The following is a 24,527-nucleotide window of genomic DNA, read 5'->3' as shown; positions in this document are numbered from 1 at the left end:
TTTTTACCACTTGTGGTTCAGTCGCTCAGTTGTGTCCGACTCTTTGCAACCCCATGGACTGCAGCACACCAGGCCTCCCTATCCTTCACCATCTCCCAGATCTTGCTCAAACTCATGTCCATTGAGTTGGTGATGCCATCCAACCATCTCATCCTCTGTCATCCCCTTCTCCTCCTGCCTTCAATCTTTCCCTGCATCAGGGTCTTCTAATGAGTCGGCTCTTCGCATCAGGTGGCCAAAGTTTTGGAGCTTCAGCTTTAGCATCAGTCCTTCCAATGAATATTCAGGACTGATTTCCTTTAGGATTGATTGGTTGGATCTCCTCTCAGTCCAAGGGACTCTCAAGAGTCTTCTCCAACACCACAGTTCAAAAGCATCAATTCTTCAGTGCTCAGCTTTCTTTATAGTTCACCCAGACTCACGTCCATTGAGTCAGTGATGCCATCCAGCCATCTCATCCTCTGTCGTCCCCTTCTCCTCCTGCCCCCAACCCCTCCCAGCATCAGAGTCTTTTCCAATGAGTCAACTCTTCGCATGAGGTGGCCAAAGTGCTGGAGTTTCAGCTTCAGCATCATTCCCTCCAAAGAAATCTCAGGGCTGATCTCCTTCAGAATGGATTGGTTGGATCTCCTTGAAGTCCAAGGGACTCTCAAGAGTCTTCTCCAACACCACAGTTTAAAAGTATCAATTCTTTTACCACTACCTTTGTCTGGTGAGCTAAATTCAAGGCTAATATTTAGAAAACCCATCTCCAGTGTGCATAACAGTGCCAGGAAAATAGTAAGTGATCAGAGCACCATCTGCAGAATGCGTGAACAAGCTAGCATTTCTTCCACAGCAACTATGTGGCAGGCACTGATTACACTTGTACCTGATTCTCTTCAGGAGAATCTCTAGTCAGGGAGTATTAGCCTCATTTGATAAATGAGGAAACTGAGGCTTAGACATGCGAAGTAACTTGGTCAAGGTCAGGGCTTGGGACTGCAAAGCCAGAGTGGCAGGCGCAGAGGTCCCCAGGGTGCCGCCGCTGCAGCCGGGCGAAAGAGAAGGCACAGGCGGTGGGAGCTGACGTCCTGATCCTACTTCCTGCCAGGCTGTGGCTTACTCTGCTGAGCTGGATTCTGGCACCTTTTCAGACCTGGGATTTTCACCTTCCAGGTATTGGAGCCAACTCCCAACATAAGCCACCAGAATCAATCAGGGGCTGTCGCCGGTGGCGACTCTTGTGAAAAACAGTCGTGGTTCAGGAAGAAAACATATCCTGCTCATCCGGGAAGCATATGCCCAGGTGTTCACAGGACACAAAACCAGCCCGAAGAAACCAGGCATAGCCCTTGACATTCAAGAAGAACCTGTTTCCGCTGGCAAACACAGCACTCAGAATCCCGTCTGTCCACTTTGTGGTGTGGTGGCGTTTCCCGATGAATAGAGATCTGCTGCCAGTCTGGCGGGCTCCAGAGTGTGCTACGGAGGACCTAGTGCCCAGCAAGGTGGCTGCCATCTGTGCCCCGCTCTGGGGAAAGGGAGAGGAGGAGAGAGGAACAGGAGGGGGAGGGAGGGAATGAGAACCAAGGACGAAGTTTATTTCAAGTCTTGGAGCTCCTGATGTTCTTGGAGGTCCCGATTAGATCTTACGTCTAATCAATAAGCCACTCTTCACTCCTTGCCTCACCTCAAAAGCTTGATTAAACACAAGCAGAGACAGCCTCCATAACCATTTTTAAAGCAAGATGGGGAAGAATATAAACTCATCTTAAAAAAAAAAATTCCCAGCAAACCTTAAACTTTATTCAACCTTCAAAGAAGCTAAAACATCTAATAAATTGATACAGTTTATAGAAACGAGATAGATTATCAAATAGGAAAATGTTTACTATGTTTCAAAAATTCAAATCCACCAGTTCATCCATTGGGTAAATGTTTATCCAAAAGTTCAGGGGCAAAGTTAAACAGTTGGAATAAAATGGAATTAAGCCTTAATATTTTGTTTTACTTTGAGCACAGAGGGGAGACAAAAATAATATCTCATAAAACGGAAAGTTTCTATTTTCACCAAAATATTTGGAAAAGTTATTTTATTTTTAATTTGGATTACCTAGAGTCCATGTAACTTTTGCAAGGGAGGTTTCAGCAGAATCCTGGGAGCTGGAGCCGGACTGGAAACTGGCTTTGGTTATTATTTAAAACATTCATTCCACAAAGACACAATTTATTTCAAAAAATGTCAAACCAGCCACAAACTGCCTGTAAAGGCAGTGGTTGTAAAATCTTAATGTCTCCAGGGGAAATTCCATCCTGCCTTCCTTTCCTCTGGCCGTATCTCAGGTAAAAAGGCTCATCCTCCATCTTTACACCTAGGGTACCGCCCTACTAGATGCTGAGTTCTTCATTTCTTTCTTTTTCTTTTTTTTGGTTGCGCCCCATAGCATGTGGGATTTTAGTTTCCAGAGCAGGCATCAAACCCATGCCCCCCGGGTAGGAAGTGCAGAGTCTTAACCACTGGACCTCCAGGGAAGTTTCCAAGGTCTTCATTCCTGAGTTTTCTTTTCCCCCTCATCAGTCTTTCACTTGTGATGATGATTTTATATGCAATTAACAAAATTATTTTAAAAAGTGGCATGAAAATGCTGAATTACAGTAAAAGGTCCTTATTAGTCAAACAACTGTACGAAAATGTCATCTTTGTTTGTTTCCAGTTAAGAAGGTCTTCAGAGACCCAAAAGTAAACAGAAGTTATTTTTAATAGAAAGCCCTTCTTTTGTCTTTTTTCCCCTCCACCCTCAACTGCAGAGAAAGAATTAATTTTTGCCTATTTTTCTGTTTTCATACTACATCAATTGGCCTCACACATGTAAGCTTTCTCTTTCGCTCTGATCATTCATGGGGTCATATATCTTTAATGTCTTTCAGTCTATCGTGGCCATTATTCTTATTTTTCCATACATGTTTTGTTTGTTTTAAAATAGCTTCAGATTTACAGGAAAATTGAGGAGCTAGTACAGAGCTCCCTTGTATACCCAGCACCAGGTTCCCCTGTGGCCACCAGCTCACACTGGTACACTGTATCAGTTACAATTACAGAGCCAATGTCGACATATAGTCATTAACTAAAGTCCAGACTTCACTGAGATCTTTGTTTTCACTTAGTGTCATTTTTCCTTTTTAAAAATATATTTTAATTTGTTTGTTCGACTGCACTGGACTTTGGCTGCAGCATGAAAGTGAAAGTTGCTCAGCTGTGTCTGACTCTTTGCGACCCCATGGACTATACAATCCCTGGAATTCTCCAGGCCGGAATACTGGAGTGGGTAGCCTTTCCCTTCTCCAGGGGATCGTCCCAACTGAGGGGTCGAACCCAGGTCTCCCACATTACAGGCAGATTCTTCACCAGCTGAGTCATAAGGGAAGCCCAAGAACACCAGAGAGGGTAGCCTATCCCTTCTCCAGCAGATCTTCCCAACCCAGCAATCAAACTGGGCTGTCTTGCATTGCAGGCGGATTCTTCACTAACTGAGCTATCAGGGAAGTCCATATGGTTGCAGCATATGGAATCTTTAATTGTAGCATATGGGATCTAGTTCCCTGACAAGGGATCGAACCTGGGCCCCCTGTATTGGGAGTATGGAATCTTAGCCACTAGACCACCAGGGAAGTCCCTTAATATCCTTTTTCTATTCCAAGATTCCATCCAGGGCATCACATGACATTATTATTCTTTCTGATGCTGCTTCTGACTCGCTCATTCGACTCTGAACACTTCTTTGCTCCCTGGCCAATCAGGTGCATCAGGCTTACTTTAGTCCTTTCTAACCTGGGCATCTGGAGTCATCCAGTTCTCCCAGGATCCCAGGTGGTCTCATTTATCTTAAACTGCCATATTGCTGGAAAAACTAGAAATCACAATAAGCCAGGTTGTGTTTACATCTTCCAAATGTTTGAGCTGCTTTTGCAATATTCACAGCCTGCTCTTTGACCAGGTAATTTCTAGTAAGCTCTCGGGACTAGAGGTCCCCAAGCCGCACATATCGTTCAAGAGTTTCCAAAGATGGTCTTGGGTGGGTGTCAGGTGACACCAGCTCCTGTGTGTACCCCCCACACGAGGCATCCCGATGCTTGGATAAACAGAATCTGCCTCACTGGGGATGGCATGTGCTTTTACGACATTTAAAGAGTAGAAAGTTGCGGCTGCAGCACAGGCAGGCGCTGGGCATTTTCTGCTGAACCATTTTCTCTTTTCCTGGTTATCCATCGCAGCTTTCTTGTGTATTCTGGGATTTTTGCTCTTCCCTGGGTGGCCCACGTCGGCTTGTATGATGGCCAGACCGACTCATAGATCAGCTCTCTGACCTGGGAGCTGAACTCACTCCCTGTTCCTCTCTGCACCTGGTTTCTGAACGGTCATCAAGGTTGACGTCACATATTCCAGAGCAAGTGAAGACTGGACTGGGGGAAGGGGAGGAGGAGCATCACTTTTCGGACCAAGGCCAGTCTCAAATGAACAAAAATCTCACCATTCTGCATCGCCACTGGTCCAGATTCTGTATCACACACAGAGGAGGCCTCTTTCCATCTGAAGCCAGTCAACATGCTGTTTCAATGCTCAGATGTGTGTTGTGTGTGTGTGTTGTGGGGAGGCGAGGGGGTACCCATCCAGAAATACTTTTTCTCAGGGATAGGAGTGGAGGCGAGAGAGCTCTGGAAAGCTAAGCTCTTCCCGAAAACCTCTCACTCATAAGACACTGCAAACAATCCGTTTTGTAAATCATGCTCAGCTTCACATCCGGTAAATTAGAAGCCCCATCAATTCATTAGTGACTGAACCTTGGCCCCCGGGGCCTGGACTGGAATGCTTGTTGATTCTTTTGCTGGTGCTTTCTGGGTCTCACTTATGAAATTTCAGGGCCAAGTAGAGGACAATTAAATCTTTTGCTCTAAAATAGCCATATTCTTCAGATTTGTCTCTTTCTACATGAACACGGCTTCTTAACATTAAACCAGTTACAGAAATTCTGCTTTCAGAGCACATCTGGGGTGAACCATTTCTTCCAAAAAAGGAAGTAGTCAGTCCCAAAGGGCTGAATTTTTTTTTTTTTTTGGAAAAAAGTTGAATATTGATTAATTTCAAACACATAGAGGAAGTTTCAAGGATGGTACAAGGAACACCTGAATATCTTTTACCAAGACTGACTGGTCATGTCTGTCTGCCCGGGGTGTTTATCGCTCTCTACCTGCTTTCATTTCTATTTCTGACTGTGTGTATCTACAGAGTATTTCTTTCCTGAATCATTTGAAAGTCGGTTGGAGGCTAAATGCTTCCACATGTATTTCCTAAGAATAAAGGCATGCTCTTGCATAACCATAGTACAATGATAAAAATTAGGACATTTTAAAATGAATACAATGTTACCCAACCCACAGTGCAGATTCACATTTCGTCACTGTTTCCAAAGCGATCGTTAATAGCATCCCCACCTCCATCCCAGCAGATCCAGAATTCAGTCTAAGGCCAAACACCGCATTGTTGTAGCATGTCTTTAGCGTCTTTTGATCAGGAAGAGTTCTGCAGTCTTTCTTTGTCATTCTGGACCTTAACAGCTTTTAAGAATACAGGCCAGTCACTATTTCCCCCGTGCTAATCAGGAAGAAATTTGTGGGGAGATATGACTTTGTAAATGCTATGTTCTTTATCAAGCATTCACTGTCAACAGTAGCTTCAACTAATTCTATATTTATTATTTGGTATTCAACTATAAGGAAGATCTTCCTTTCTCTCTTCTTCTCTATGGACTCACACTTTTCCATTTATGTAATGAACTCCATGTTTTATGTTACTATAGTATTTATTTGGATGGTCTAGTTGTTCTGAATTTGGCCAGTGACACTCCCTTCAAGCTGCTTCCTCTGTTCCTTTTGTCAGCAACATACAATTTAGTCTTGTTTTTTGATCCAAATTGATAATCTCTGCCTCTGGAGTGGAGTGTGTGTAGACAATTTATATTTAATGTAATCATCGATAAACGTCTGGAGTGGAGTGTGTGTAGACAATTTAATGTAATTATCGATAAAGTGTAGTATAAATCTACATCTCGTTATATATTTATTTTTTCCTTCTGAACGAATTGAAAGTTTTTTTTAATAATTCCATTTACCTGCACTATTGGATTTCTAGCTATATAATTTTGTTTTATTTTACTTTTTAAAGTGGTTGCTCTTAGGTTTACAATAGGCACTTTAAAAAATATTTACTTATTTATTTATTTTTGGCTGCCCTGAGTGTTCATTGCAGGTTTTCTCTGGTTGCAGTGAGCAGGGGCTACTCTCCAGGTGGTGTGTGGGCTTCTCGCCGAGGTGGCGTCTCTTGTTGAGGAGCGCGGGCTCTCGGCACAGGGGCTCAGTAGCTGCCGCTCGCGGGCTCTCGGCACACGGGCTCGGTAGCTGCGGTGCGTGGGCTCAGTTGCTTTGCAGCACGTTTGTGTGATCTTCCTGGACCAGGGATAAAACTCGCATCCCCTGCATTGGCAGGGAGACTCTTAGCCACTAAGACCACAAGGGAAGATCTACAATACTCATGTTAAATGTATAGTGGTCTACTTCCAAATAATATTTTACCACTTCATATACAGTTAAAGACCCTTCAACTACATATTTCCATTTCTCCCTCTCACCCATCGTGCTAATGTCATCCTATGTATATTGTCTAACGGGCTTCCCTTGTGGCTCAGCTGGTAAAGAATCCGCCTGCAATGCAGGAGACCTGGGTTCATTCCCTGGGTTGGAAAGATCCCCTGGAGAAGGGAAAGGTGACCCACTCCAGCGTTCTGGCCTGGAGAATTCCATGCACAGTACAGTCCATGGGGTTGTTATATCGTATAACAGCCAATTATTTTTCAGGGAGATAAAATATCTTTCAGCCAATTGTCTTTCAGGGAGACAAAAAATAAGAAAAAAATTTAATGTTAATCCACGTATTTGTTATTATTTGTTAACTATGGCTCTTTATCCCTGACTGTAGATCCAGTCTTCATTCATTATCATCTTTCTTTTGTCTGAAGAACTTCCTTCATCATTTCTTGACCTCCTGTTGACGAGGCTCTTAGTTTTTGTTTTTCTGGAAACGTCTTATTTTCATTTTTAATTTGAAATATATTTTAGCAGAGTGTAAACTGTGGATCAGCAATTTGTTTCTTCCAATACTTTAAACGTGCTGCTCCACTGTTTTCTGATCAGCATATGTTCTGATGAGAATTCTGCTAATTCTTAACTTTGTTCTCTACATAACATGTCCTTTTTCTCTGGCTGCTTTGAGGATTTTATCTCTGTCACTTATCTTCCGTGGTGGCTCAGTCTGTCAAGAATCCACCTGCAGTGCAGGAGACCTGGGTTTGATCCCTGGGTCAGGAAGCTCCCTGGAGAAGGACATGGCAACCCACTCCAGTATTCTTGCCTGGAGAATCTCATGGACAGAGGAGCCTGGCAGGCTACAGTCCATGGGGTCACAGGGAGGTGGACACGACTGAACTACGACATCATCACCCTGACACTTGTTTTCAGCGGTTTGACTAGGATGTGCCTTCGTGTGTTTTCATGTTTTCTTCTTCTTAAGATTTGCTAAATTTTTTAGATCTGTAGGGTGGTGGTTTTCATTTATGATGGAAAATTCTTGGTCATGACTTCTTCAATTACTTCTTCTGTTACACCCCCTTCCCTATTTCTCGGAGTTTCCTCTCACTTATGGACTGCCTGATGCTAAGTCGCTTCAGTCGTGTCCGACTCTGTGCGACCCCATAGGCGGCAGCCCACCAGGCCCTGCCATCCCTGGGATTCTCCAGGCAAGAACACTGGAGTGGGCTGCCATTTCCTTCTCCAATGCATGAAAGTGAAAAGTGATAGTGAAGTCGCTCAGTCGTGTCCGACTCTCAGTGATCCCATGGACTGCAGCCCACCAGGCTCCTCCGTCCATGGAATTTTCCAGGCAAGAGTACTGGAGTTGGGTGCCATTGCCTTCTTATATTGCCCCACAAATCACTTATGCTCCGTGTTTTTTTTCCCACTCGTTTCCCACTCTGGGGTGGATTTGCAAGTGTTTCCGTCACTGCATCTTCAACCTCTTCTGGTCTCTTCTTTAGCATCTCGTCTGTCATTCATTCCATTCTGTGTATTTTTCAAACCTGGAAGTTCTATTGGGATCTTTTTTTATATCTTTCATTCTTTTCCTCGTCTGCTAATGATCCCTTCTAATTTCTTGAATGTATGGAGTGTATTTTCAACTGCTGTTTTCACATTCTTATCCTCTAATTCCATCATTTGTACCATTTCTGGGTCTTTTACTCCTGACTGACTTTTCTCCTAGTCATGGATCATGTTTTCCTGCCTCTTTGCTTGCCTGGTAGATCTTTTTTTTTTTTTTTTTTTTAATTGGATGCCAGACATCATGATTTTATGCTGTTCGGTGCTGAATTTTGCTGCTTATTCCTTTAATTAGTGTTAGACTCTGTCTTGGCATGCAGTGACGTTGCTTAGAATCAGCTGAATTCTTTCGAGGTTGGCTTCTATGCCTTGATTGAGCAGGTCCAGAGCAGGCTGGAATCCAGCTAACACCCTGCGATGTGATGCTCCGGGTATCACGGGATGCCCCACTTCAGCTGGTGGGAACATGAGTCACTCCCAGCTACCTGTGAGTCCTCAGACATGGCTGACCTCCTGTTTCTGGTGGTTCTTCCCCAGCCTCAGGTCATTTCTTCTCATACCTGGGAAGATGAGTACTCACAAAGACTCAAGGACACCCTCTGTAGCTTCCTGTCTCTCTCTCCTGCATCCTGTTCTCCATCCTCTGCTTCGTGAATTTTAACTACCTTGGCTCCTTCACCTCTGATCATTGTAACCTTGAGTCAGTGAGACTACTGGCTGTTTGGGGCCCCCCTCCCCATGATACAGCCTCATTACTGCCCCCAGGAAGGATGATGGAGCATTTATCATGGGTTCAACCCTGCTTACTTCCTTATTATGAGGAATCATAGTCCTGAAGCTATCAGGGCTTCCCTGATAACTCAGTTGGTAAAGAATCTGCCTGAAATGTGGGAGACCTGGGTTCGATCCCTGGATTGGGAAGATCCCCTGGAGAAGGGAAAGGCTACCCACTCCAATATTCCAGCCTGGAGAATTCCATGGGCATTATAGTCCATGGGGTTGCAAAGAGTTGGACACGACTGGGCGACTTTCACTTTCATAGTCTTGAGCCCCCTGTTGTCCAGCATTTGAAAGGCACTGCTTTCCAGACTTTTTTTTAATATTTTATCTTGGAGGAAAGTGGATTTACAATGCCTTGATAGTTTCGGGTGTACAGCAGAGTGATTCAGTTGTACGCGTCACAGATTTTATAAGGCTTTCCCACTGTTTAAGGCAGGGTTGGGGCTGACGAGTCTGAGCCTCGTCCCTCCGCCGTGGTCAGCATCATGAGTCCGGTCCTGTGTCTTTTTAACGCCCTCCTCACCCTAGAGCATGTCCTAGCCTGGCCTCACTGTGTGCTTTGCCGGGCCCAGCGCTGGAATCCGCTGTCTCTCTGAGAAGCCCTGATCCCTTGTAGTTGAGAAAGATATTTATAAGCCAAGACCTAGGTAGCCAGGTGCACTCATTGCTTCTGGTTCGCTGGTAGCTTTTAAAAGATAGAAATGGAACACTAATGAGGGAAATAAGCAGGAACCTCAGGGGGAGTTCTATGTCCCTTTTTCTTGAAATGAAAATGAAATGTCGCCGAGTAAAAAGACTTCCTTCCGCTGATAAAAAAGGCAGGACAGGGAAACTGCTCTTTCAACAAACCTGCGTGAGAGCTCCTAGACACTAGACTCAGTTCCAGATGCTGAGGACTCAGCAGCTACCAAAACCTGACCAAGAGTCCTGCCTCGGTGGCGCTTACACACTTGACCACTGCTACTGTGTTGGTGTTGTTGTGTCTCCTGAGGTCACACCTTTTTTATGACAGTAAATGTGCCCATTTTTATAATACAAAACTCCAACATCTGCATGAAAATCAGCCATGTTAACCATTACTTGCTGCTGCTGCTAAGTCGCTTCAGTCTTGTCCGACTCTGTGCGACCCCAGAGATGACAGCCCACCAGGCTCCCCCGTCCCTGGGATTCTCCAGGCAAGAACACTGGAGCGGGTTGCCATTCCCTTCTCTACCAAGTAAAAAGAGTAAATACTGCTGTGGGGAACGACCCCGTGCTCTACTACGAAGGTCAAGTTTCCTCTAAAGCACTAGTTTCTCGTGTTTGCTACGACAGCGTGGCACTCACAGAAATACACAGTTTTTACAGAGAAATTGAACTGTGATGGGAAATTTGCCTGTGATTTAAGGGGTCACCTTCCCTGGTAGCTCAGTGGTAAAGAATCTGCCTGCAATGCAGGAGACGCAGGTTCGATCCCTGGGTTGGGAAGATCCTCTGGAGGAAGAAATGGCAACCCACTCCAGTATTCTTGCTGGAGAATTCCATGGACAGAGGGGCCTGCCAGGTACAGTCCATGGGGTCTCACAGAGTCAGACACGACTATTGGCATCAGGACCCAAGGTGCTGGAGGAGGGGAAGGAGACTTCCGTGCTGCTCACTTACTCGTTCACTTGCTCACTGAGCAGGTGTGTACCGAGCGCCAACAAAGCACCAACCATTGCCTGAGATGCTGGACTACAAACATGCCTGAGATGGGGCTCCTGGGCTCTGAGAGAGAAAACAGGCCAAAAACTAGGTCCAGTCAAACGTCACAACTGGCGCAGGGCAGAGTACGGGGAGGGTCCTCAGCCCTTTCTCTCTTCATTCCCAAGAGACAGAGTCACTGGCCATGCCTCAGTCACCGGTGGGCAGGGGCATGGACCGAATGGCGTCCCCCAATAGATGCGTGCACATCCTAACCCCTGGGCCCTGCGAACATGACCTTATTTGGAATAAGGGTCTTTGAGGGTATAATTAAGAATCGGGAGGTGAAGTCAGCCTAGATTATCCAATGTCAGGTGTCCTTATGAGAGGGGCACGGGGGACAGATACAGAAGACAAGGCGGCAACACGGTGACAGAGGCAGAGGCCGAGGGATGCAGCCACAAGCCCGGGGAGGCTCGGGGCCCCCAGAAGCCGAAAGAGGCAGGAAGACCCCCACTGGAGCCTCTGCAGGGAGCAGGGCCCTGTCAACACCTTGATTTTGGACTTCTGGCCTCCAGAATCCCAAGACAACAACTTCCTGTTGCGTGAGCCCCCGCTTGTGGTCATTTGTTCTGGCAGTGGCCCCAGGACGTGCACACAGCAGTCGTCGCGAGTGAAAAGGTCCTCACTGGCAGAAAGACTTGCCCCTGTGCGCCCTTCACAAGCTCAGCCCTCGGCTGGCCTCCTAACCTGGCGATGCAATCTACACCCTGGACACAAGCTTCCTGTGGATCTGGACCTAAGACTCCTGCTCCCATCCGGCTGCCAGGAAGCTCTGTGGGGGACAGAGCCCTTGGCTGGCTGGAAGGGGGACCCATTTCCCCCTTGCCACTGTCCCTCTGTGCGTGGCTCTCTCAGGAACTCATGGGGGCGGGGAGGCTCAGCCAGTGAGGTCTCGCCCTGCTCTAACCATCAGAGTGTCTAAGAGCACGGGGTCCCCTAACACCCCCGCATTAGGCCACTTGGGTGCAGAGAGGAAGCTGTGGCCACCGGATCCTGTTGTCTTGCCCCTTCCTGGTCTGGGATGTAGCCAGGATAATGCATCTGTCAGTTCAGCAAACATTGACCGGGCAGCACATACTCTGCTGGGCCTGGGCCACTGCCCACTGCTTGGGCTTTTCTGGCTCTTGCTTCGCTTCTTTAAATTTATGTTCCATTAGATGCAAAAGCCCCAACACGGAAAAAAATTGCTTATGTGGAAACTCTTTTTCTGCAGACAGTTTGCACTGTCTTTGCTCCCTGTCCATCTTATAGAGATTTTTTTCCTCTTCTGATATGTAACCCTTGTCCAGATCTGTCCACAAAAGCGGTAGTCCTGACATCCCTCTTTCCTGTAGTAGAGACCACACAGTGTGGCTGTAATGGCAAAACAAATGCTGGGGGAGGTAGGCGGAAATCAATGTGTAATTGCTTCCTTTTTCTTGTACGATGAATAATTTATGTTGGTTATGGACACTGCATTGATCAGGGAAGAAGGAAGGTTGACTCCCTCTTGGCACAGCAGTGCCCAAGCTGACCTTGTTCTCTGTGCACGTTTGTCTCCCCACCCAAACTCTGATGCTGCAGTGCCAAGGGCCCATAGAACTTTCTGGGCCCCTTGGCTTGGAGGGACTTCTCTGCTCTTTGAGCTCTAGACACACCATGCCTGCCCTCCCAGATGGCATGCAACACTTCTACCTTGAATTTGCCCCGACTTGGGTACCTATCTTATTTTCGAGACCAGGACTGGCCAACTTTTTCTCTAAAGGACCAGATAGCAAATATTGCAGGCATCGTGGGTCATACAGACATAATTGACGGCACTTAGAGGAAAATGAACATGCAGGGCCTTTTGTAAAAAATTATTGGAAATTTTGAGATTGTGACATGGGGGAACTTCCCTGATGGCCCAGTGGCTAAGGCTTCACACTCCTAATGCAGGGGCCCTGAGTTCTCTCCCAGAGCAGGGAAATAGATCCCATATCCCGCAATTAAGAGTTTGCATGCTGAAACCAAAGATTTTGCATGCTGCAAGGAAGATCTGGTGAAGCCAAATAAATAAATTAATTAAAGAAATAAATATAGAGAAGACAAAAGAGCTGTAAGCAGAAAACTATAACACTGATGAAAGAAATCAAATATGGAATAAATAGATGGAGAGATATACCATGTTCTTGGACTGGAAGAATCAATATTGTGAAAATGACTATATTACCCAAAGCAAACTACACATTCAATGCAATCCCTATCAAATTGTCAATAGCATCCTTCACAGAACTAGAACAAAAAATTTCACAATTCATATGGAAACACAAAAGACCCTGAATAGCCAAACCAATCTTGAGAAAGAAGAATGGAGCTGGAGGAATCAATGTTCCTGACTTCAGACTATACTACAAAGCTACAGTCATCAAGACAGTATGGTACTGGCACAAAACCAGAGGTAGAGACCAATGGAGCAAGATAGAAAGCCCAGGGATAAACCCACACATTTATGGGCACCACTTTCACTTTTCTCTTTCATGCATTGGAGAAGGAAATGGCAACCCACTCCAGTATTCTTGCCTGGAGAATCCCAGGGATGGCAGAGCCTGGTGGGCTGCCGCCTATGGGGTCGCACAGAGTCGGACATGACTGAAGTGACTTAGCAGTAGCATAGCAAAGAAAACCATAAACAAAATGGAAAGACAACCCTCAGAATGGGAGAAAATAATTGCAAATGAAGCAACTGACAAAGGATTAATCTCCAAAATATACAAGCAGCTCATGCAGCTCAATATCAGAAAAACAAACAACCTAATTAAAAAATGGGCAGAAGACCTGAACAGACATTTCTCCAAAGAAGATATACAGATGGTTAATAAACACAGGAAAAAATACTTAACATTGCCTATTATTAGAGAAATGCAAATCAAAACTGAATTAGGTATCATCTCACACTGTTTAGAATGGCCATAATAAAAAAAATCTACAAACAATAAATGCTGGAGAGAATGTAGAGAAAAGGGAACCCTTCTGCACTGTTGGTGGGAATGTAAATTTATACAGCCGCTATGGAGAATGCTATGGAAATTTCTTTAAAAAACTAGGAATAAAACTACCATGTGCTTAATTGCTCAGTTGTGTCTGACTCTTTGCGACCCCATGGACTGTAGTCTGCCAGGCTCCTCTGTCCATGGGGATTCTCCAGGCAAGAATACTGGAGTGGGTTGCCATACCCTTCTCCAGGGGGTTTTCCTTACCCAGGGATCAAACCCAGGTCTCCTGCATTGCAGGCAGATTCTTTACTGTCTGAGCCACCAGGGAAGCCCATATGACCCAGCAATCCCACTACTGGGCATGCACACTGAGAAAACCACAATTCTAAAAGACACATGTACCCCAGTGTTCCTTGTAGCCCTATTTACAACAGCCAGGACATGGAAGTAACCTAGATGTCCACTGACAGATGAATGGATAAAGAAGATGTGGTATATATATATATATATATATATATATATATATATATACACACACACACATACACACATACACACAATGGAATATTATTCAGCCATAAAAAGGAACAAACCTGAGTCAGTTCTAGTGAGGTGGATGAACCCAGGGCCTGTTGTACAGAGTGAAATAAGTCAGAAAGAGGAAAACAAACATCATATACTAACACATGTATATGGAACTGAGAAAAATGGTGCTGATGAACCCATTTGTAGGGCAGCAATAGAGACACAGACATGGAGAATGGACTTGTGGGCACAGTGGCGGATGGAGAGGGTGAGATAAGTGGGGAGAGTAGGGCAGAAACACATACATTCCCATAGATAAAATAGATGGCAAGTGGGGATTTGTTGTGTGATACAGGGAGCTCACATCTGGTCCCCTGTGACAACCCCGAAGAGTAGGATGAGATGGGAGGTGGGAGGGAGGGAGGTTCAAGATGGGGGGCATATGTATGCTTACAGCTGATTCACACTGACGTATGGCAGAAACCAACACAACATTGTGAACCAATTACCTTCCAATTAAAAATAAATCAATTTAATAAAGAGAGAAATATATTCATAAAAAAAGACTGTGACACGGATGATGAAGATGGTGACATGGGGCCCTTCTAAGTGCAGAGCCTCATGAGCCTGTACAGGTCACATTCCATGAAGTGGTCCTGTATACGGTCTCTGCTGCAAAGACTCAGTTTTGTTGTAGTACAGAAGCAGCCAGAGATGATATGTGAATGATTGTGGGTGGCTATGTTTCAATAAAACTTTATTTACAAAAAGAGGAGGCGTGGGAGGCAGATTTGGCTCCTGGATAAGAGTTTGCCAACCCCTGCTCCATAACAACTGTAAGTTTCTTGAAGGCAGGGTGTCTCCCACCCATACATTCAACCATCCATCCATCCAACCAACTATTCAAACATTCACCCATTCATCCATTCCCCATCCACCCACCCATCCATCCATTCCCCATCCACCCACCCACCCATCCATCCATCTATCCACCCACCCATCCACTCTCTTGTCATGCATCTGTCCACCCATCCATCATCCATCAATCCACCCACCCATCTGTCCACCTCTCATTCATCAAACAAAGCATTACTGACCACCTACTGTGTTCCAGGCATTGCACTAAATGGGAGGCTATAGAGAGAAGAAGCTGTTCCCCGCCTTAGGGACATCTCAGACATGAGAAGACATATAATCATCCTGGTGCAACATGGTGTCAGAGACCTGTGGTAGAATGTGAAGGTCCCTAAGGAGGGATTTACCATTGATTCGGGGTAAATGAAGCTGGGAAAGATTGAAGGCAGGAGGAGAAGGGGACAACAGAGGATGAGATGGTTGGATGGCATGACTGACTCAATGGACATGAGTTTGAGTAAGCTCTGAGAGTTGGTGATGGATAGGGAAGCCTGGCGTGCTGCAGTCTGTGGGGTCGCAAAGAGTCACGCGCAATTGAGGGACTGAGGTGAGCTGAGCTGAAGTTTATTTATTCTGTTGTTTTCCCTCTAACTTTGACCCTCAGATGCTCTTCCTCTGACAGGGGAGCCCAGCAATTCAACAGGGAGCCCTTGCAGCTGTCTGGCCCCTCCCTGCCGCCTCAGATACCCATGTGGGTCACTGGTGGCCCCCTGGTGTTCCTGCCTCTGTATATGAATCAAGAGACCAATGTGTGGGCCAGGTCCTGCTCTCCAATGGAGGCTGCTCTGGCCATGGGACTCACCCGGCGCTGACCCGGCTGTCAGCTGAGCCTGGGTTTCTATGCAGAGTGACCCCACTGGGCAGATGCAGCTCAGACAAGACACAGGTCATGTCGGTGGTCAAGAACTTGGGGTCCTGGGTCAGAACGGATGTCTCTGGACCTCAGTTTCCTTCTCTGTAAACCGGGAGGTGGGCCGTGAACCCTGACCTCCCAGGGTTGTTGTGAGAATTAGAGCAGATGGTGTCCATGAAGCCCCTAACAGAGATCCAAACCTGTCAGACCTGAGAAATTGGGGTCATCATATTTCCTTTGGCCACTGTCTGAAGGACCCTTGAAGAGAAGTTATTTTCCATGGGGTGGACCCAGCCTCCCACATGAATGTCCTCGGTCAGCTTCTGTTCCCTGCCTTTTGCTATCGACAGTCTGGTTTTCCTTGAGGAACCACTACTGTTCCTCAGCCTACAAGGTTCAGGGTCAGTGGACATCCCCTCTACGCTCCCCCATGCCCTGAACCAGGACTCCAGGAGTGGCCACAAGGGTCGGCTTCTGGCCAGTCACAGCTTAGCATCCCCCAGGCCATGGTGACTCATTCAAGAATGGTCATAGACCCAAACCAAGTCGGTGCAGTCAGAGGTAACCTTGGGACTCTTGCTGGAAGGCCCAAGGGACAAATGTTCTCAGTCTTCCAGAACTGTACAAGATGGAGGTCAGGAGGTGTGCTTGTCATGTGGTCACCAAGAGAATCTTCCTCTGGGTGGACCCAAAGAACAGCAGAACCAACAGATCAAGAAAGATGGAGCTTTGGAGACCTTGAGCCCCAGGATCTAGCTATGCCTGCAGCTGGTCTTCTTTCACTTATAACCCAAACAGTCCTGAATAGTACAGATGGGTTAAACTCACCCAACTGTGTTCTTTTGAACAGTCTCTGTCTGCTGGACAACCCCAAACTTAAAGCACAAACTAACTGCAGCCCTGTCTCCTTCCTCCTCTTCCTTCCAGCAGCCGGCCTGGGGCAGAGACACACACTCCTATGAAGATGCTGGGAAAGAAAGTTCTACATGAATTCATTAACAGAGCCTTTATTATTTTAAGCCATCTAGTGATGGTTTAAATATTTGGCATTTCTTAAAATAAACAGATCTTCCCAGCTGGGTCGTCTTGCCGTCTGGGCATGAGGCTGTGACTCCATGTCCAGAGAGAACAAAAGCCGACCTCCCCAAGCCCTGGTGCTGGCAGCAACCAGGCCATCTCAGTGCTGGTCCAACCCTACCCTGGAGGAAAGCAAAGTGACCCCGTCCCCACGCAAAGTGTCCCCTGGTCACCTAACTGTGGGCACGTCTGCACCGCACCTTTGCTGTGGGCACTCATCATGTGTGTTAGCATTTGAGAAGACACGCTACCCAGAAAAAGCCTCAATTTGGTTTAAGGCAGGTGCCCTCAGACTGGCCAGCTCCTGAGGGTGGGGGTGGGCTTCCCTGGGGCATAAACTCAGCACATCTTTCCTCTTAATTCCTAGTGCAGCGTGAGATTTTTAGCTGACAGTTCTGGAAGTCAGAAGCCTGAGATGAGTCTTGCTGGGCTAAAATCAAGCTTGAAGTTCTAGGAGAGAATTTGGTTCCTGGCCATCTGTGGCTTTTAGAGGCTCTGCATCCTTGGCTTGTGGCCCCTTCCTCCATCTTCAGAGTCAGCCATGCTTCACTGCAACCCTGCCCCCATCGTCTCACTTTCTCCGGCTCTGACCCACCCTCCTGCCTCCTCCTCTTTCTGCACTGAAGGACCCTGGGATTCCACTGGTCCCAGTCTTATCACCTGGAATAATCGCCACCCCCACCTGCCACCCCAAGGTCAGCTGATTAGCAGGCTCTATTCTGCTTGTAACCTTGACACATAATGAAAGATGTCCACAGGTACTGGAGATCAGCACTGGCATCTTGGGGAGCTCACTATTCTGCCCAGGCCACCTGCGAAGTGTGAACATGTCCAAATGTGGGTACGGAAGAAAGTGGAGTTGGTCTCTAGGGCCATTCCTGCATCAGCTCAGTCAATAAATGTTTACTGAGTAACTACTGTGCACGGGCGATATAAGCAAAAGGCGAAGGAGAAAAGGAAAGATACAGCCGTCTCAATGCAGAGTTCCAAAGAATAGCAAGGAGGGGTGGATGGTTGGATGACTCCATCGACGCAATGGACATGAGTTTGAGCAAACTCTGGGAGACAGTGAAGGACAGGGAAGCCTGGTGTGCTGCAGTCCATGGGGTTCCAAAGAGTCGGACACGACTGAGTGACTGAACAACAACAAATCCGAGGGTGACCCCAATCTGGAAGGGTCACAGAGGAAAGCTGGGGTCTTGACTACCCATAAGCCATGCGTGGTCCAGTCTCAGAAACCCTTGTTTTTCCCTGGAATTCTGCCTCAGAGACAGAGGAAGTGTCAAGGGCTGTGAAGGCACACTGGGGCTTGATTCCGTCCCTGCTTCTTCTGACATCCAGTCTTTTGGGGGAACAAGCTCTCATGTGACGGCAGCTTGGGTTTTAAAATACTCGGAGCAGCCTCTGGGATTTGGTTCACACGCTCCTGGCTTTCAATGTCAGTGCCACTGGGGGGCGTGGCAGGGGCCGCACGGTGTGCGGAGGCCACAGTTTCACGGGCTCCCACTTCCCGTCTCTGGAGCCTCCCTGGGCAAGAGCTGGCTCCAGGGGCCTCGCCCAGCCACTGGCCAGCGTTGGATAAATCACCCCGCTGGGACTTTGCTGACAATTAACATGGGAAAACCGAGTGGGTGAGCGGGCTGAGGAAGTGGATGCATTAAAAATAATGAGGCTGCTTAAAACGGACACAGGTTCCGGGGGAGAATGTGAACCAAGCTGTTGGTTTATTTTAAAATATACTTGGTTTTCCTTTCTATGTCTCTTTAATCTCTTCTGATAGAGCTAACAACAACAACAAAAACCCCTCCCTGTTCTAAAAACTGAAATTTATATATAGCTTGACAAAGAAAATGTAGGGGATAAAATATAGGTCAGAAGAGCACCGTGAAGATGGGGCTTCCGTGTGCCCAGTGGGGCCCAAGAGACACTGACGGTGCAATTGACAATGACTCGGAGGGTCTCAGCTTTAAGCAGGGTGTCCCATCATGGTCCTCCACCGTGGTGACGCAGTGAGTTCAGTTCAGCAGCTCCGTCCTGTCCCACTCTTTGCGACCCCGTGGACTGCAGCACGCCAGGCTTCCCAGTCCATCACCAACTCCCGGAGTTTACTCAAACTCATGTCCACCGAGTCGGTGATGCCATCCAGCCATCTCATTCTCCTCTCTCGTCCCCTTCTCCTCCTGCCTTCCATCTTTCCCAGCATCAGGGAATCTGGACGATCAGGGTTGGAATTCCGCTCTCCCTCAGCAGCTGTGTGAACCGTTTGACTTCTCTGAAACATAAATACTAATTCCCACAGGGGATGTCCTTGTGCCAGGGCTGACATGTGTGTAAAGGAAGAGGTCAAGGCCACGCCTGGTGCAAAGCGCCCGCTGATAAACAGACCAGCAAACCCTCCTGGAGTATTGACTATGACCTCGCCTGTGAGGGCCGCCCTTGGCTTCTTGGAATCATCAAGCCTTTCAGTGCGCCTTGTTCTAATTTAGACTAATGACGTGCTCCATCACTCACCGAGGAGGTGACCAGGACAGCTGGGGGACACCCAGGGGGACACCGTCCCACAGGCTGGAAGAGGACTGGAGTTACTGTGGGCAGGAACAGAGGGTGTCCTGGGAGAAAGCTGACTGAAGAGGTGTCCCCTCGACCATGGCTGAGGGGACCCAATGAGGAGGCCCCATGGGGGGCGTGGTCAGGTCCCTAGACTTGGAGGGAGGGTGGACCAGAGTCCGACTTGTGCTTCAAGGCGTCTCTGGCAAGATCTTGGCTGGAATGTCCTGGGCAGCAGGGCTTGACTGGGTGAGGATGTCAGAGAGTGTCATGTGGACCGGAAGTGGGCCCTTGGGAGGGAGCCGGCCAGGAGTTGTGAGACCCCCTGTGTCTACAGGGGTGGGGGGTAGTCTGAGAGGGACACTTTCACTACACCAGGGCCCCAAACCCACAAAGAGAGCCTCAAGAGTTAGCTTCATGTACAAGCCCGGCCAGGGGCCCCAGGGGCGGGGGAGGCCCCAGGGAAACGAGAGAAAGCAGAGGCGGGTTGAGGTTAGTGAAATCTCACAAGGGACCGGACACTTTAATTATCCTCATGAGACTGTGTTTTTGTGACTCAACAGGGCTGGGAAAGCTTTTCTTCTGACAGGGACCAGAAAGTCACGGGGCCAGCCCAAGAATTCCCTGGGCGCTGGGAAGACCAGCCTCAGACGGTGGTGGGTGGTAAACGGGCTCCTGGAACCAAACGGATCAGGCCTGATTTACAGAGTTTGCTGACGGCCACGTGTAAACACTCCCACTGCTGCTGAGTTCAAGGTTCCACGTGATGTCTCCGAATGCAGAGGTGGGGAAGAGACACAGAGAGTTGGCTCTTGTGAGCAGGTGAGAGTGAGTGTGAGCAGGTGTGGTGGATGTAAGCAGGTGTGAGTGTGAGCAGGTGTGAGCGAGAGTGCATGGGTGTGAACAGTTGTGCGTGGGTGTGAACAGGTGTAAGCCAGCCCCAGTACACCAGGGTTTGAAGGGCCTGTGGGAAGAACACAGGACATCTCCTGCTGTCCCCTCTGGAGTCCTGCTCCTCGAATGCAATGCTCTCCCTGCTTTATTTTCCTTCGGAACGCCCCTCCCTGCCTCACATTTTCTGCAGGCACATGTCTACGGGGTGGAGGGGGTCTTCCTCATCTCCCTCACCCCCCAAAAGTGTGTGAGAGCATGTGTGCTCTTCTGATTGTGGCGAAACCTCCACCACACAGGCCTGTGCAGATCTGGCTCTTCTCCATGTTTAGTGAGTGAGTGAATAAAGTAATGACTGGGGCACCTCCTCCAAGAAGTCCTCTCCAGGTCCCCAGTGAGGACAGGTCTCCATGCCACCCATGGGCACAATGCCATTGACGTCATAGCACTTAATACAGAGGCATTTGACAAGTCCTTGGGCTCCAGGCGTGCACAGCCTGCCATAAGAGAAGCCCCTTCACGGCGGATCCCGCAGTGGTCTCATTAACAGCCGTGTCCCCAGCACTGGCTCCAAGCCCAGCACTTAGCAGACCCTCCATAAATATTCCTGAACAGATGACCAAGGGGATAATTGACGTGTGGCATAAACACAACAGGGGTGGGCTTCAGGGGAGCTCCAGGTGGTCCTCAGTCTCCTGATTACTCTGGGGCTTCGTCAGACAGGCAGGTTCCGCCAGCGATGAATGAGCCAGGACTCAAAGCATCCACATCTGACCTGTACGGTCACACAGAATCTGGGTGAGGGGGCAGCCGCCCCAAACATAGCTGGGCACTGGTCAGAGCGGAGTCTAGAAACAAAGACGCTCCCTCTCAGAAGGAACCGTGTCTCCTCCACTTACAGCCAGGAAGCCCCACACCTCTTTGTCCCAGGAGGAGGGCGACCTGCAAGTGAGCAGTGCCAAAGGCCACCCAGCTCATTCCTCAAACATGGACGGGCAGAATGGGCAAGGGTGGGCACAGTCCAGAGCAGAAAGAGCCGGGGAGCATGGGGAGCCTGCGGCCCGGCCCAGCGCCGCCCACGACAGGCTGCCGGGTGGCACCAGCCAGGCGTCCTGTGGGTTCCATTCTGGGGGTGCGTCCTGCACAGGCCCCCAGGCCCCCGGCTTGAATTCTCCCCTGTTGCCATCTTAAAATTCTTCATCATTTTTGAACAAAACCTGGCATTTTCACTCTGGAATGGGCCCCACTAATTATGAAGCTGGTCCTGGTCATAAGAGCTGGGAATTTATGAAGCAGGTGAAGGAGGGTATCTTGCAAGCAGGAGGTGGGTCTGCCCTTGGCAACAGCAGGAAACCCGGGGGCTGGGGTGAGGGCAGGGGCACAGAGATACCGTTTTACCCGCAAACAGCTTCATTCAAGTGGGAAACAGGCTCAGGGTTTAAAAAGAAGTGCTTTTGAATCCTATAGAATTAGCTTTTATGCTCCAGTAGGAGGTGCTGTGCCGTCTCCTGGGGTCAGGTCGGAGGGGTGCTTTCAAGGAAACACATCTGGGTTATGGCTTTATACAGCAGCCACAGCCCTCTCCCTGCATCAGGACCCAAGACACACCTGGGGCCATGTGTTAATTCACCTGTCGGACAAGGATTTGGCGCCAGGCATCTTTCTAGGGGCCTTCCCAGGTGGTGCTAGTGGTGAAGAACCCACCTGCCAATGACAGAGACTTAAGAGATGTGTGTTTGATCCCTGGGTCGGGAAGATCCCCTGGAGGAGGCCATGGCAACCCACTGCAGTATTCTTGCCTGGAGAATCCCATGGACGGAGGGGCCTGATGGGCTACAGTCCGTGGGGTCACAAGAGTCGGACACGACTAAAGCAAGTTAGTACGCGCGCACACGCATCTTTCTAGGGAAACAGGCAGTGAATCAGACAAAAGTCCTTGCCCACAGTGGCGGGTATTCTAGTGAGGAAGAAAGACCAGGAAAAGAAAGTCAGATGCACAGTGTGAAAGGCAGAGATGGAGCAGACAGGGGGCTCAGTGGGCAGAGGCCGTTGTTCGGAAATGTCCTGACCACTGGCGGAACACCATAGAGACTGCACACCACAGGCCCCGCCTGCTTCTTCTTTGCCCGCGACGTCCAGGGCACTGCCGGCCTGGCCTGGGCCTCGATCCCCTTCAATTTGTCCGCTGACCTGACAGCCGGGCAGAAAACTGCACAGGAAGGTGAAGGAGGCTGCCGCGGGAGGGCATCCCACTCTGCCACGGGCTGCTGGGCCCAGAAGGAGCGGAGCTGGGCCCTAGCGCTGTCCCAGTTTGCTCTCTCGTGCCATTTTCCGTCACAGCATCCCCGTCCTGCCTCCATCCTTCCGCTGAGACCAGATGACTGAAGTGCGGCAGAGGGACGCAGCCTCGCGCCATCTCCTCTGACTTCCAATCCAGGGTCAAAGGCACAGACGAGTGGGCGCAGTTTCCTGTCCCTCTTTCTGCTCCCCAGAGTCCTGTCCTCAGCTTCATCTTATTTTTGCTAAAATGCGAATTGGGAAGGCAGTGAAAGCCAGTCATCCATCCTCTCTGTTGTTATCACATGAGCAGATGCTCCGAGGGGACATCTGGTCACTCTCGTTGTCGTTCAGTCGCTGAGTCCTGCCCATCTCTCTGCGACCCTGTGGACGGCAGCCCGCCAGGCTTCCCTGTCCCCCACCGTCTCCTGGAGTTTGCTTTGTTGCTAGTACTGCTTCCTAAGGCCCACTGGACTTCACACTCCAGGATGTCTGGCTCTAGGTGAGTGACCACACCATCCTGGTGTTCCCAAACATGAAGACCTTTTTTTGATATAGTTCCTCTGTGTATCCTCGTCACCTCTTCTGAATCTCTTCTGCTTCTCTTGGGTCCTTACCATTTCTGTCCTTTATCGTGCTCATCCTTGCATGAAATGTTCCCTTGATGTCTCCATTTTTCTTGAAGAGATCTCTAGTCTTTCCCATTCTATTGTTCTCCTCTATTTCTTTGCACTGTTCGTTGAAGAAGGCCTTCTGATCTCAGGTCACCCTCCTGTCTCCCCACAAAAAGGGGGCAGGGTGGAAGGGAATGTGTTCTTGTGAGAGAGTCAGTTCCTGGGTAGGTTGATAAGAAGTTCAGGGTCCCCAAGGAGGAGAAAGGGGTCTGGAGCCCTTGAGAAGGAGAAAGTGGTCTGGGGCTCTCAAGGAGAAAAGGACAATTTTCTTTCTACATTGCTTTGTCTTAGTCAATATAACAATGTATCTTGCTCGAGGACATGTTTCTCTTCAACAAGAACCTTCTGACTAATCTTGTTATCTTAAGGTAACATCTTGTTATATTGTGGGGCTGAGTCTGGTAAGACCTTTCTATTGTTAGTTCTAATCTTGTTAATTTAAGATGTATGTTGTGGGAGTGGGTTTGATAAGTATGTAAGGCCTTGCTAAAAGGCCTTGCAAAAGTAGGAAGTCAAGAGAAGCCTGCAGTAACAGGCAAATTTGGCTTTGGAGAACAAAATGAAGCAAGTCAAAGGCTAACAGAGTTTTGTCAAAGAGAACAAAGTGGTCATAGCAAACACCCTCTTCCAACAACACAAGAGAAGACTCTACACATGGACATCACCAGATGGTCAATACCAAAATCAGATTGATTATATTCTTTGCAGCCAAAGATGGAGAAGCTCTATACAGTCAGCAAAAACAAGACCAGGAGCTGACTGTGGCTCAGATCATGAACTCTTTATTGCCAAATTCAGACTGAAATTGAAGAAACTAGGGAAAACCACTAGACCATTCAGGTATGACCTCAATCAAATCCCTTACGATTATACAGTGGAAGTGACAAATAGATTCAAGGGATTAGATCTGATAGAGTGCCTGCAGAACTATGGGCAGAGGTTTGTGACATTGTACAGGAGGCAGTCATCAAGAGCATCCCCAAGAAAAAAAAATGCAAAAAAGCAAAATGGTTGTCTGAGGAGGCCTTACAAATAGGTGAGAAAAGAAGAGAAGCTAAAGCAAAGGAGAAAAAGAAAGGTATACTCATTTGAATGCAGAGTTCCGAAGAAGAGCAAGGAGAG

The 24,527-nt window shown here is 48.1% G+C and overlaps 1 protein-coding gene across 9 annotated transcripts in view; it reads right to left on the bottom strand.

The window, feature by feature from the left end:
- The window catches only part of ANO1 (anoctamin 1), a 172,269-nt gene that overhangs the window by 119,217 nt on the left and 28,525 nt on the right, over positions 1-24,527 (bottom strand). The window lies entirely within an intron of this gene.

The sequence above is a fragment of the Bos indicus genome, chromosome 29 (genome assembly GCF_029378745.1).
Source record: "Bos indicus isolate NIAB-ARS_2022 breed Sahiwal x Tharparkar chromosome 29, NIAB-ARS_B.indTharparkar_mat_pri_1.0, whole genome shotgun sequence".
In the NCBI taxonomy this organism is placed as follows: Eukaryota; Metazoa; Chordata; class Mammalia; order Artiodactyla; family Bovidae; genus Bos; species Bos indicus.
Note: the sequence above shows the minus strand (reverse complement) of the source record. Positions and strands in the feature narration are given on the sequence as shown.